The sequence below is a fragment of the Aegilops tauschii genome, chromosome 7 (genome assembly GCF_002575655.3).
Source record: "Aegilops tauschii subsp. strangulata cultivar AL8/78 chromosome 7, Aet v6.0, whole genome shotgun sequence".
In the NCBI taxonomy this organism is placed as follows: domain Eukaryota; kingdom Viridiplantae; phylum Streptophyta; class Magnoliopsida; order Poales; family Poaceae; genus Aegilops; species Aegilops tauschii.
The window spans coordinates 528,606,927-528,620,349 of record NC_053041.3 but is presented as its reverse complement, the minus strand read 5'-3'; the positions used below and the strand labels follow the sequence as shown (position 1 = coordinate 528,620,349).

Below are 13,423 nucleotides of genomic sequence, written 5' to 3'. Positions count from 1 at the left end.
AATACACGCGAATATTTTTCAAATACACATTGTAATTTTTTCAGTTGCAGTAAACAATTTTCTAACTACATGAAATTTTTTTACATTAAAATGTCTCGGGCATTTTTTAAAACACGTGAACATTTCTTTAAAATGTCACAAACGTTTTTAATGGAAATAAACCTTTTTTAACCTACACGAACATTTGTTTACTTGTATAAACAGTTTTAAATGTCACAAACATTTTTTTAATCACGGGAATTTTTCTTTAAAGTCACGTACACTTTCTAAATTATATAAAAGATATATATTAGGCAAACATAATTTCATTGTATACAATTTTTTTTTGAAAATGCCAGAAACAAAATTTTCAAACTCGCGAACATTTTCTAAAATGTAATTTACAGTTTTGTGAATGTATGAAGCATTTGTTTATGAGTTACATCATTTTTTTACATTTTAAAATTAATTTTAACATCTGACATACATTTTTTTAAACACGCGACATTTTTAAATGTCACACACATTTTCTGTACACATGATTAACAATTTTCTATACACGTTTAACATTTTCAAATGCATGATTAACACTTTCCATTAGCAAAGTCTTTTAATATATATAGAATATTACAAAATATAAACAACAACGAACAAATAAAGAAATAAACCGTAAAATAATTTGGTACACCGTTTGGATCTGATACAAAGTTGCACAAAATTTACATTATTTCTAAAATATAGGAACATGAAAAACACATGAAGGGAACATCACACTTTTTTTAGGAAGAACATCGCGTATTCATAAATCTTATGGGATCTAGAAAGTTCACTACTAATGGGTCAGTGAAAACCACAAGAAGAAATAGAACCACTGTGTCAGTCGATCAAATTTTTCCTACAAAATAGTGTGCACAGAAATCCTTATGAAATTTTACAATGAGTCCAAATCCTGCAATGCAAATCAAACTAACTAGACAGGAAATTTGTCTTAAGATTCAAATCCTCCCAAAAAAATCCCAAGGAAATCGGATGAATCAAAGAAGCCCCTAGTGTAAAGGGATCCTTTGAGAAAACTCCAAAACTAATTCTGACATATAAATTAAAGCAAGCAAAGAAAAAAATCAAAAGGATTCCAATTCATCTTATAAGATGTATAAACTTCAGTACCAATGAGTGTTTCAAAACTAGGGGAAATAGAAGAATTGTACCTGTGGATAAACATTTTCCTCCAAATAGAGTGCAAATAAATTCTTATGGAAATTTTCTATGAATTCAAATCACGCAATGAAAATCAAGCAAACTATACGTGTTTTTTTTCTAAGGATTCAAATCCTCCAAAATAAATCCTGCGAAATTGGGTTGAATCAAAGAAGCCTGGCAAAAGGAATCATGAAAACCGAAGTGTTAATCTTTCTTTTGGAGAGAGAGAGAGAGAGAGAGAGAGAGAGAGAGAACTACTGATGAACTTGGGAGCCTGGTGCTCCTTCGTTCGAAGAACAAAAACTGTCTAGATAGAACTGACAAACATATGAAATTATCAGGTCATAATGCATCACAGAGGAAGATATAATACGTAAAAGTCTGGAAATTGATATATTCATAACATGACCGATTAATGAATGGTTTAACCAAATGGCACAGAGCACTGGAAACATGTCCGAGCATCAGCAGTTCTCCCATATATGATCTGCCGAGGATTTCTCCCCAGGAACCCTTATTGCTTATATTGTTCACCAGTCTTATTATTATTATTATTATTATTATTATTATTATTATTATTATTATTAAGATAAAAGCAGTTCTTCAGTTGCCTCTCTTCAGGCAGGCACCGGCATGCTGTAATCGTCACCCGCAAACTGGGGGCTCCACCTCCAACCAGAGCACGTTGTCGGCGACGCCGAATTGGTTCGCAGGATCGTACGCCAGGGCGTTTCCAGCGGCCGGTTCTTCAGCCATGGGTGCGTTTTCCACGACGTTCACCAGATTTGCTGGCTGAAGCGCCTGGTTCTAGGTTTCGTCTTCCTGGAGCAGTTCCTCTGGGTCAATGCCGTCTATCTGGAGCAGATCCATTGGTTCAAGGACTTGCTGCTCCTGCCCCTGTCCTCCCATCTGGTTCATCCGGAATTTCTCCACCTCTTCCCAGTCACTGAAAGGCTCAGACTGCACATTCTCTGCAGCGGGTTGGTAGTTGTCTTTCTGCAGAGTAACTGCGGCATGCACCTCATTCATGGTGTCTTTCTGCAGAGTAACTGCGGCGTGCACCTCGTCCATTGTGTCTTCCTGCGGTGTAACTGCAGCGTGCACGTCATCCGTGGTGTCTTTCTGCATGTCATGGCTCTCCAGGTTGATGACAATCTTGCCTGATGCTTCAGTACGACTGGTCTCCTCTCTCTCCAGGCTGATGAAAATCTTGCGTCCATATCCAGCAAGTGCTTTGCTCTTTACAGGCAACACCTCGCGTTTGTATGACAGGCTCTCATTATAGTACTGCAGGCTCTCCTCGTACCTATCCCAGATGGATTTGGTACCATGTATCAGAACTGGAGGTGGGCGTGCATTAGTCTGAGAAACTTGTGCACCGGCCGAACTCTTCCCCACTTGTCTCCACGGCTTTCCGGGGTAATTGTACCACATAGCAGAGGCAGCTGAACTTCCCTCCACATGTGGCCACACCATCCCGGGGTACTTGTCCCAGATAGCAGAGGCAACCCCATGTGTGAACTGCGTCTGGGTTGTTGCCGGATGGTTATTGGGTTTAGTACTGGCTGCCTTGTACGCCGATGAAATCATCTCAGATAATTCCTTCATGCTGGCATAATGTTGATAGCCCTCTTCATCGTGAGATAACCTCTGCCTCTGCACTCGCAGCCCGTGTTTCTGCATCACAATACAGAACAGAAAATTCAAGACAGGGATCACACATCACAATATAGAAAGTTAGAGTAATGAGGAAATTTTAAATAGCACTTTAGCATAACAACGCTGAAATAGATGAACCTGAAACTTGTCGAGTATGCAAGTTTTTTTTTTCTCAAACACGTGCCCAGGATGTGTTTCATTTTGTATTAGAAGGAGAATGCCAAGAAAGCACGAAGAGTACAAACAAACACTAGCAACGAGGCCACAAAGAAGCCAAAACCCTACTGCTAGCACCAGCCTAAGGGTAGACCAAAGTCACGTCAATACACCCCCAATTTAACAGATAAAGTGGTACATTGTTCACAAATTCCCCGAAAAGTGATTATAATTATTAATCCGCCAATTTGGTAAACTGGGTTATAATAATGCTTTGGATAGTCTGATTATCTATGAATTAGGACAAAACTTAATCTCCATGGCATGCAGAGACAGAGTATAGTGATTACTGATGCAGGTATGAGACATCCATGTACATGTGTTTCTTCTGGAAAATTAAGAAATAACAAAGGACACCCGGTAGAGTATCAGAGTGTAAACATTCTTTCCTTCCAAGTTTGTCCTGTTAAAATGGAATCTTGACCCTTGTATTGAGCATGCAAGCTTGCCTGTAACTGTGTGAGCTTTTACTGGGGTATGAATTAAAAGGTCAAACATTAAATAAAGTTCTCTTCCTATTTGTTTCTTCAACAGTGTGCACATAGTTTTAAAAAAAATTGTGAACTCAGACACTGTTGCCACAGAAAATTACCCAATTGATTGAACAATACAGAATGTATATTTACACAAAATAAATAGCAGAGGGAAATGTTTCATTTTGGCACTAAGATCAAACCAATCATAAAAAATTGACTATTATGTGGTTGTTGCTATTCCAGTAGGGGTTTGTTTAATTGTTTCTCTTTTACCTTTTTCCCTTCCGCCCATTCACTGTAGTTGGTAAAAGGACTCACCTGCACGTAACATCAATTTCTTCGGTCACTCAGCATCCATGCCAGCCTCCATGCGTTAGTTACCGAGCCCCTCAAAATCTTGCCGAATCAGAAATCCGAATCCGAGACAGATTCGGAGACCGTGACTTTGTTCGAGCAGCACTAGCTGCTCGTACTTAACGTGCCAGGGTACAAAACAGTGACAAAGGTGATGTCCGAGCGGTGGCATGCAGCTGCAACTTCGGGAATCGTGTAATGATGACCACCGTGAGCAGATTTCTTGCAATTAGCTGGTTCTTCTAGATTAGTTTAGGCAATGCCGCAACCATTCTGTAGTTTGCAAAACGTTCTTATATTGTGAGACGGAGGTTGTACATGTGTAGAGATGGCAAGTATGTAGTAGCTTCCATCTTAACCAAATATTCATGCATGGGGGATCAGGTTGGCAGTGGCAATCAATGGCCAATGGCCACGGAAGGGGGATTGTCAGCTGTAGTGGTGGGAACCAAGGACTAGACAGAACAATGGCCATGCCATCGAACTTCAAGGTTATAGCACAATGACAATATCATCTTAATTGGTGGTAAAAACAAAAAGTTTCGTTCGGGAAAGTGCAAAGGATGAAAGAAAAATATATAAGGCTAAAATGTCAAACGTTCAATCAGTTTAAACTAACTAGCATATGCAAATGCCTATTGATGTCAGCTTCTACTAATGATCGTGTTATGGCCGGTTTAGCTAGGCCCACAGGGCAGTAGTTAGGGGCTTGGCCCACAAGTTATCTTAGGTTAATTTTTATGCAAGTTATCTTAGGTTAATTTTTATGCAAATTATCTAGGTTATAAATATAGGCTGTAAGACTCTTTTTGGAATCAAGCAATAAGAAGAATATTATCTCTATTGCCCGGCTCCCAGAGGAGCCGGAACCCTAGCCGCCTCTAACCCTAGCCGCCGCCGCCGCCGCCATCCTCCTCCCACGCGACGGCGCCCAGCCGCCGGCGCGCCCGCTCATCGCCTCGCCCTACTCCATCCTTTCCCTACAACCTACGGAGCAGGTCCGGTAGGATCCCTGGTTCTACCAATTTGGTATCAGATACCTGGGTTTCGACCATGTCATAACCACCACCAGTACCGCCGCCACCACCGCCGCCGCTGCCCCTAACCACCACCACCGTCGCCGCGTCATCTCCGATCGCTACGGGGCAGCTGGCCCTTCCGTCGGCGCCGCTGGATCTCATCTCCGGCGCGCCCACCGGCCTGCTGCCGCCCCCCGTCACCACTACGCCGCCAGCTCCATCGACTCGACCGGCCCAATACTCCCCGGAGGCCATGGCCGGTGTCCTCAACGACCTGGTCGTCGCGGTCCAGGGCATCCGGCTTTACCTGGCCAGCCCGTACGGGCCGTCACCGCCGCTCCCGCCGCCCGTGCCCTCCGGACCGCCAGCTCTTCCGTGGTACTCGGTGCCCGCGGCCCTCGCCGGAGGCTACCCGGCGCTACCGCCGCCGTCCGCTCCAGCGCCGGCCTGGACGCAGTGGCCCGCGCCAGCGCCTGCGGCGCCACCCGCAGCTGCCGCGCCCGCCCCAGCCCCGTGGCCGGTCTGGCCCGCGCCGGTTCCGTCCGCGCCGGCTGCGCCGGCTCCACCGAGCGGGCCACCGGCGGCCGCGGCGCCCCTCTGGCAATTGGCGCCGGCGCCCTCAGCGGCTCCGTGGCCGCTACAGCAGACGCCGCAGGCGGGGGCCACCAGCCCTCTGCAGCCGCCGTTCTCCGCGCCGGCCTGCACCGGGCTGCCGCCGCTGCCGTTCCCGGCGGGACACCCCGGCGGGTCCACTCCGGCCGCGGGCCCTCTGTGGTATTTACAGCTGCCGTCCCTCGCGGCCACCGACGCGCCGGCCCATCCTCCGTCACCGATGCTGCAACCACCGGCGCCGCCCCTGCCCAGCTCGAGGGCACCCTCGCCGACCGGCCTCCCGATCTATCAGGTCCGGTTCCTGCCCTCCCCGTCGCCACTTCCAGTGTGGGCGGCTGCGTCTTCGCCTTCGCCGGTCTACACCACGGCTCCGGAGCAGCCGACCCCGTTTCCGCAGTTCAGCGGGCCATCTGGCTCCGCGGGTCCCTATCCGGAGTACTCCGACCAGGCACCACCCGCCTCGCTGCTCCGCACCTCCGAGCCAGCTCGACACGACGCTCTGACCCAGACACCGCCGCGGTTCGCCAAGATCGACTTCGCCACTTATGACGGCACGGAGGATCCCCTCAACTGGCTCAACCAGTGCGACCAGTTCTTCCGCGGGCAGCGCACACTCGCTTCGGAGCGGACCTGGCTTGCCTCTTATCACCTCCGCGGCGCAGCCCAGACCTGGTACTACGCCCTCGAGCAGGACGAGGGCAGCATGCCCCCCGGGAGCGCTTCTGCGAGCTCTGCCTCCTTCGCTTTGGGCCTCCGGTTCGCGGGAGCCGCCTGGCAGAGCTCGGCCGCCTTCCCTTCACCTCCACGGTGCAGGACTACGCCGACTGTTTTCAGGCCCTGGCATGCCATGCGTCGGGTGTGACGGCGCAGCAGTGGGCCGACCTCTTTGTCGGTGGACTTCCGGATCACATCCGCATGGACGTGGAGCTTCGGGGACCCCAGGATCTCCAGTCGGCCATGTACTACGCCCGCACGTTCGAGCGTCACGCGGTGGCCATCCAGCAGGAATCACCGTCCCGGACCGCTGGGTCGCTACCCGGGTCGGATTCCGCGCCGGGTCGGCCTGCGCAGGCTTCTGCGGCACCCCTCGCCGCGACCGCGGCGCGCCCGTTCCGCCAGCTCACCTCAGCCGAGATACTCGAGCGTCGCCGCCAAGGGTTGTGCTTCAACTGCGACGAGCCCTACACGCCCGGCCACGCCTGCCCGCGACTCTTCTACCTGGAGGTTGCAGACTACATTCCGGAGGACGCCGTCGCCGCCGACCTGGCCGCCCCAGCTGTCGAGAAGGTGTTTGACGCTGGTTGATCGCCTCGAGGAGTTCCGCAAGCGCTTCCCCACCTTACAGCTCGAGGACGAGCTGTTTGTGCAGGCCGAGAGAAATGTTATGGCCGGTTTAGCTAGGCCCACAGGGCAGTAGTTAGGGGCTTGGCCCACAAGTTATCTTAGGTTAATTCTTATGCAAGTTATCTTAGGTTAATTCTTATGCAAGTTATCTAGGTTATAAATATAGGCTGTAAGACTTTTTTTGAAATCAAGCAATAAGAAGAATATTATCTCTATTGCCCGGCTCCCAGAGGAGCCGGAACCCTAGCCGCCTCTAACCCTAGCCGCCGCCGCCATCCTCCTCCCACGCGACGGCGCCCAGCCGCCGGCGCGCCCGCTCATCGCCTCGCCCTACTCCATCCTTCCCCTACAACCTATGAAGCAGGTCCGGTAGGATCCCTGGTTCTACCAAATCGTCTATTAAGCAAATCAAATTTAGCAAAAACGCACATACTGCCTATTGATGTACTGGCAATACCGCAGTTGCAGATAAACTAAATCGATCACCCACCTGGAGATGGCTTGCGACGTGCTGTATGGTCAAATTCAAATCCTTTGCATTCATGTACTGGTGAATTTTTCTAGCCGTAGCAGCTGTTAGCCAAAAAGAAAACATACACTCAAAGGTCATGCTTTTTCAGCTGTTAAACATCACAAATGACTAATTTATGCTAAGTGCAGATAGCCTTACACGCCCCAAGCACTTCAACAGCCTGCAAGAACTTTTCATGGAGTTCACTGCTCCATATGAACCGACCCAGATTATATGGATAGACATTCGCGTTTATCGCATCTTGTTCTTCATCCTCAGTCACAGACCTGTGATTTTTGATAGACCTGTGTTGCAGTGCTCTCATCCTCAGAAAATTGACGGTTTCAGTATCCAACGGCTTAACCACATTGAAGCATGTTCCAAGGGTCATGCGTGCAGAGACTGCCTCATCATAGGCACACATAGCTGCAGCCAAGAAACAACACTCCTAGATTAATGAGTTTGGGATGGACGAAATTTTTCTTAAAACAATACAGCTCTGAATACAAATGCTTACTGATAAGAGGCACTTCAAGTTCACTCAGGATGTGGTGAAACAGCCGCAAGGTGCCCACCTCTGTATTGCCAGGATGAACTTCCGCTACTATCAAATCAAGCTCCTCATCTTTAACAACCCCCCCTTTTGAGGGAATCTAGGGCCTCTTCCCCTGTTTGGAAGGGAAGAACTACAAAACAGTAGAAGTTAGACTCAAAACTTTGGAGAGTAAACACCGTGTTATCATGTTCAAATATAGTTATATTAATATGCCAACCTGCACGTACCATTGCAACAAGTGAGTATCTTCTAAACTAATATAGCTACTTGGTATGTGTTTTTTCCTATTTGACCACATAATCCAACACTTTCTGCAATCTAATAGCACTTGGAAGGGCTGCCCAGTAACTAGCAACTAGCTATATCCCATTACGAACTACATATGCTACCTCTGTTTAAACTGTGAAGTTCACGCAATATATTACACACACATATGCTGTATAATCTAATGGTCCTTTGGAAGGGTGACGCAGTAACACTATATCCTATATGGAACTGCATCTGTTTCCTTTCTGTTAAAAAATGTCATATATCTACGGAAATGCTCCACATATATGATGGTTGTACGATCTACACATGATACTGAGGACAGGTTCAAATCCATGTGGGGCCATAGCTCGCCAAGCTTCACATCATGAGAAGCGTTCTATATCCACACACGCAAGCCATCCAACCGTTAATTATTGGTCCAGATCATGATGGATAGAACGTATAAATATTCCCACCGGACGACCGTACACCCAAAGTCCCAAACTTCACACCAAGCAGCCGTACACCCAAACTTCCCGCCAAACAGCCGTACAACCAAACTTCCCGTCAAACAGCCATAAACCCAAACCTCCCACCGAACAGCAGAAATATGAAATATCCGAAATTCGATCAGATGTGCCTGTGTGGACACCAACAGACATCAAATCGTGCCTTTTATAGTAGCCCCATGCTTGGGAATTGAAATGCGCACCTTTGAAGTTGAATCTAGCAAGCGTATTGGAGATGGTCCACAGGGAAACCAGATCCTGATCAAGAACTAAAACTGAAAGATTTTCCATCAGGTCAGTGAGACCCTATGGGGAGGAAAAGAAGTCTACCAGTGTTTGTGATAGATCTAATACCTTCTTTTGGCGTGAGACCTTCACCAAGGGCAAAGGATAGACACTATATATCCCTATATATCAGATGATGTCAGAAAAGGACAAGATTTAAGGAGTAGAGTCCATCTAATTTTTTATTCAAAAGCTGACCTGTATTTGGACAGGGAGGTTGAACAAGATATACTTACTTGAGAAATGCAAGTTAAGATCATCATTATTTTGTCCTCTTGTACTTCTTCAGTTTCCAGTGTAAAGAACAAGCAAGACCGTGTACAATGCAAGCCGGTGCTTATCTGTAGAGAGCAGATGCTTAATTAAGCACCCCTGCCACATATATAAGCACCGGTGCTTAAGAAAAACACGGTTTATTTTACTAAGCATCTTGCATTGTACATGGTCTAAGAAGGTGTGAACCCTTACTATCACGACTTCATGTTATCTGTTCTCTATCATCACGCTTGCTTTTGCACTAGTAGAAAACAGGGCTTTGGTTCGGGCATGGCAAGCCCATTAGTCCCGGTTCAGTCACGAACCGGGACCCATGGGGGTATTCGTCCCGGTTCTTGAGCCCGGGGGGCCGGCCGGGGCCTCGTGGGCATTGGTCCCGGTTCGTGTGGACCCATTTGTCCCGGTTCTGGGCACGAACCGGGACCAATGGTCCTCGCTCCTGGCCCACAACCATTGGTACCGATTCTTGGCTTGAACCGGGACAGAAGGCTGGGCTTTAGTCCTGGTTCCAGCCAAGAACCGGGACAAATGAGTTGCATATATATATACCCCATCGCTGCAGCAGAGCACTCCACAGTGCTCTGATTTTTGTTAGCTGGCGAGGGGAGGGCATTTGGGTGCTCTAGCTCACCTCCTATGCACATGAGGTGTTCAATGAAATGCCCGAACCACACTAGTTAAGCTTTCTCCTCTCGAAGCTCGACCTCCTAGCTCCATTTTTCCCGAGATTTGTCTAGGTTTATATTAGCAGTCCGTCACGCCCCGTCCCCGTCTTTACCGCCGTCGATCGCCCGCGCCGATCTCGTCGCCGGCACCACCGTGGTGAGCCTCTTGTTCTTATCTTCTTTCTGAAAGAAAAAGATTCTTACTTCAGATAGTTACTTGTCTAATTTTGTTACTTTTATTATTCCTTGTTATTATATAGTGCAATGGTTTTGGTATCCGCCCCCGTCGGCCCTCGTCCTATCTATGATTCGGATGTGGTATATATTATCCTTTTATAACTATTTGGTTCATTTATTGTTTATGACAATTATGCCGACCAACGTGACATAGATTTTATTTATCTAGGAGGTGGTTGAACCGGAAATTCTAACCGACCCTATTGTCGAGAGGTTAAATTTAGTTGAAGAAGAAAACAATTACTTGAAGGAAAAAATAAAAAAAAATTGAGGAGGAGAAGATGATATTGGAGTTGCATGTTGCGGATGTCGTCGATGATCATAAGATCAAGATGGATGCAATGCGCTTGAAGATTAGAAAGATTAGAAAATATGCCATTCGTACCGAGGCTTGGTATCATTATGCCGTTGGATCAATTGTTACCTTGGTTGCGATTATAATCGCATTTGTTTTCGCATTGAAATGTTTTACATAGTTTCAATGTATGGTTTAATTAATTAGATGCTCTGGAGAGCTATATATATGTTGTTAGATGAGAACTGTGTATGTACTTTGGTTCTAATGTGATGATGAACTTCTATTAATTTGGTCACTTAATTATCTATTCATGATGTTCTGTAATGGTTTTTGACACACTTAATTATATATAATGCACGCAGATGAACCGGCAATGGATGTACGATGACAGACACACCTCCGAGTACATTAAGGGCGTGCATGATTTTCTCGAAGTGGCTGAGGCAAACAAGCAGAATGGTTTTATGTGTTGTCCATGCCCTACATGTGGGAATACGAAGTCTTGCTCTGACCGGAAAATCCTTCACGCCCACCTGCTTTACAAGGGTTTAATGCCACACTATAATGTTTGGACGAGGCACGGAGAAATGGGGGTTATGATGGAAGACGGCGAAGAAGAAGAGGACGATGACAACTATGTGCCCCCTGAATACGGTGATGCTGCAACGGGGGAAGCTGCTGAAGATCAAGAGGAACCAGACGATGTGCCCAATGATGCTGCAAGGGGGGGAAGCTGCTGAAGATCAAGAGGAACCAGTGCCCGATGATGATGATCTCCGCCGGGTCATAGTCGATGCAAGGACGCAATGCGAAAGTCAAAAGGAGAAGCTGAAGTTCGATCGCATGTTAGAGGATCACAAAAAAGGGTTGTACCCCAATTGCGAAGATGGCAACACAAAGCTCGGTACCGTACTGGAATTGCTGCAGTGGAAGGCAGAGAATGCTGTGCCTGACAAAGGATTTGAGAAGCTATTGAAAATATTGAAGAAGAAGCTTCCAAAGGATAACGAATTGCCCGACAGTACATACGCAGCAAAGAAGGTCGTATGCCCTCTAGGATTGGAGGTGCAGAAGATACATGCATGCCCTAATGACTGCATCCTCTACCGCGGTGCGTACAAGGATCTGAACGCATGCCCGGTATGCGGTGCATTGCGGTAAGATCAGACGAGATGACCCTGGTGATGTTGACGGCGAGCCCCCCAGGAAGAGGGTTCCTGCAAAGGTGATGTGGTATGCTCCTATAATACCACGGTTGAAACGTTTGTTCAGAAACGAAGAGCATGCCAAGTTGATGCGATGGCACAGTGAGGAACGTAAGAAAGACGGGAAGTTGAGAGCACCCGCTGACGGGTCGCAGTGGAGAAAAATCGAGAGAAAGTACTGGGCTGAGTTTGCAGCTGACCCAAGGAACGTATGGTTTGGTTTAAGCGCGGATGGCATTAATCCTTTCGGGGAGCAGAGCAGCAATCACAGCACCTGGCCCGTGACTCTATGTATGTATAACCTTCCTCCTTGGATGTGCATGAAGCGGAAGTTCATTATGATGCCAGTTCTCATCCAAGGCCCTAAGCAACCCGGCAACGACATTGATGTGTACCTAAGGCCATTAGTTGAAGAAATTTTACAGCTGTGGAATGGAAACGGTGTACGTACGTGGGATGAGCACAAACAGGAGGAATTTAACCTGCACGCGTTGCTGTTTGTAACCATCAACGATTGGCCCGCTCTCAGTAACCTTTCAGGACAGACAAACAAGGGATACCACGCATGCACGCATTGTTTAGATGACACTGAAAGTATATACCTGGACAAAAGCAGGAAGAATGTGTACCTGGGCCATCGTCGATTTCTTCCGACCAACCATCGATGTCGAAAGAAAGGCAAGCATTTCAAAGGCGAGGCAGATCACCGGAAGAAGCCCGCCATGCGTACCAGTGATCACGTACTTGCTATGGTCAATGATTTACACGTAATCTTTGGAAAGGGTCCCGGCGGACTAGCTGTTCCGAATGACGCTGAGGGACACGCACCCATGTGGAAGAAGAAATCTATATTTTGGGACCTACCCTACTGGAAAGAGCTAGAGGTCCGCTCTTCAATCGACGTGATGCACGTGACGAAGAACCTTTGCATGAACCTGCTAGGCTTCTTGGGCGTGTATGGGAAGACAAAAGATACACCTGAGGCACGGGAGGACCTGCAACGTTTGCACGAAAAAGACGGCAATGCCTCCGAAGCAGTATGAAGGTCCTGCCAGCTACGCTCTTACGAAAGAAGAGAACGAAATCTTCTTTGAATGCCTGCTCAGTATGAAGGTCCCGACTGGCTTCTCGTCGAATATAAATGAAATAATAAATATGCCAGAGAAAAAGTTCCAGAACCTAAAGTCTCATGACTGCCACGTGATTATGACGCAACTGCTTCCGGTTGCATTGAGGGGGCTTCTATCGGAAAACATCCGATTAGCCATTGTGAAGCTATGTGCATTCCTCAATGCAATCTCTCAGAAGGTGATCGATCTAGAAATCATACCAAGGCTAAGGAGTGATGTGGCGCAATGTCTTGTCAGTTTCGAGCTGGTGTTCCGACCATCCTTCTTCAATATCATGACGCACGTCCTAGTTCATCTAGTCGACGAGATTGTCATTCTGGGGCCCGTATTTCTACACAATATGTTCCCCTTTGAGAGGTTCATGGGAGTCCTAAAGAAATATGTCCGTAACCGCGCTAGGCCAGAAGGAAGCATCTCCATGGGCCATCAAACAGAGGATGTCATTGGGTTTTGTGTTGACTTCATTCCTGGCCTTAAGAAGATAGGTCTCCCTAAATCGCGGTATGAGGGGAGACTGACTGGAAAAGGCACGCTTGGAGGGGGGACTCAATAATATGCGGGGACGGATATTCTTGGTCTCAAGCACACTACACAGTTCTACAGAACTCTACCTTGGTGACCCCGTATGTCGATGAACACAAGA

General features: G+C 47.3%; 1 pseudogene; it reads right to left on the bottom strand.

Moving 5' to 3' along the window:
* Positions 1 to 410: 410 nt before the first annotated feature.
* On the bottom strand, positions 411 to 9,011 carry LOC120969034 (uncharacterized; annotated as a pseudogene).
* Positions 9,012 to 13,423: the final 4,412 nt, after the last annotated feature.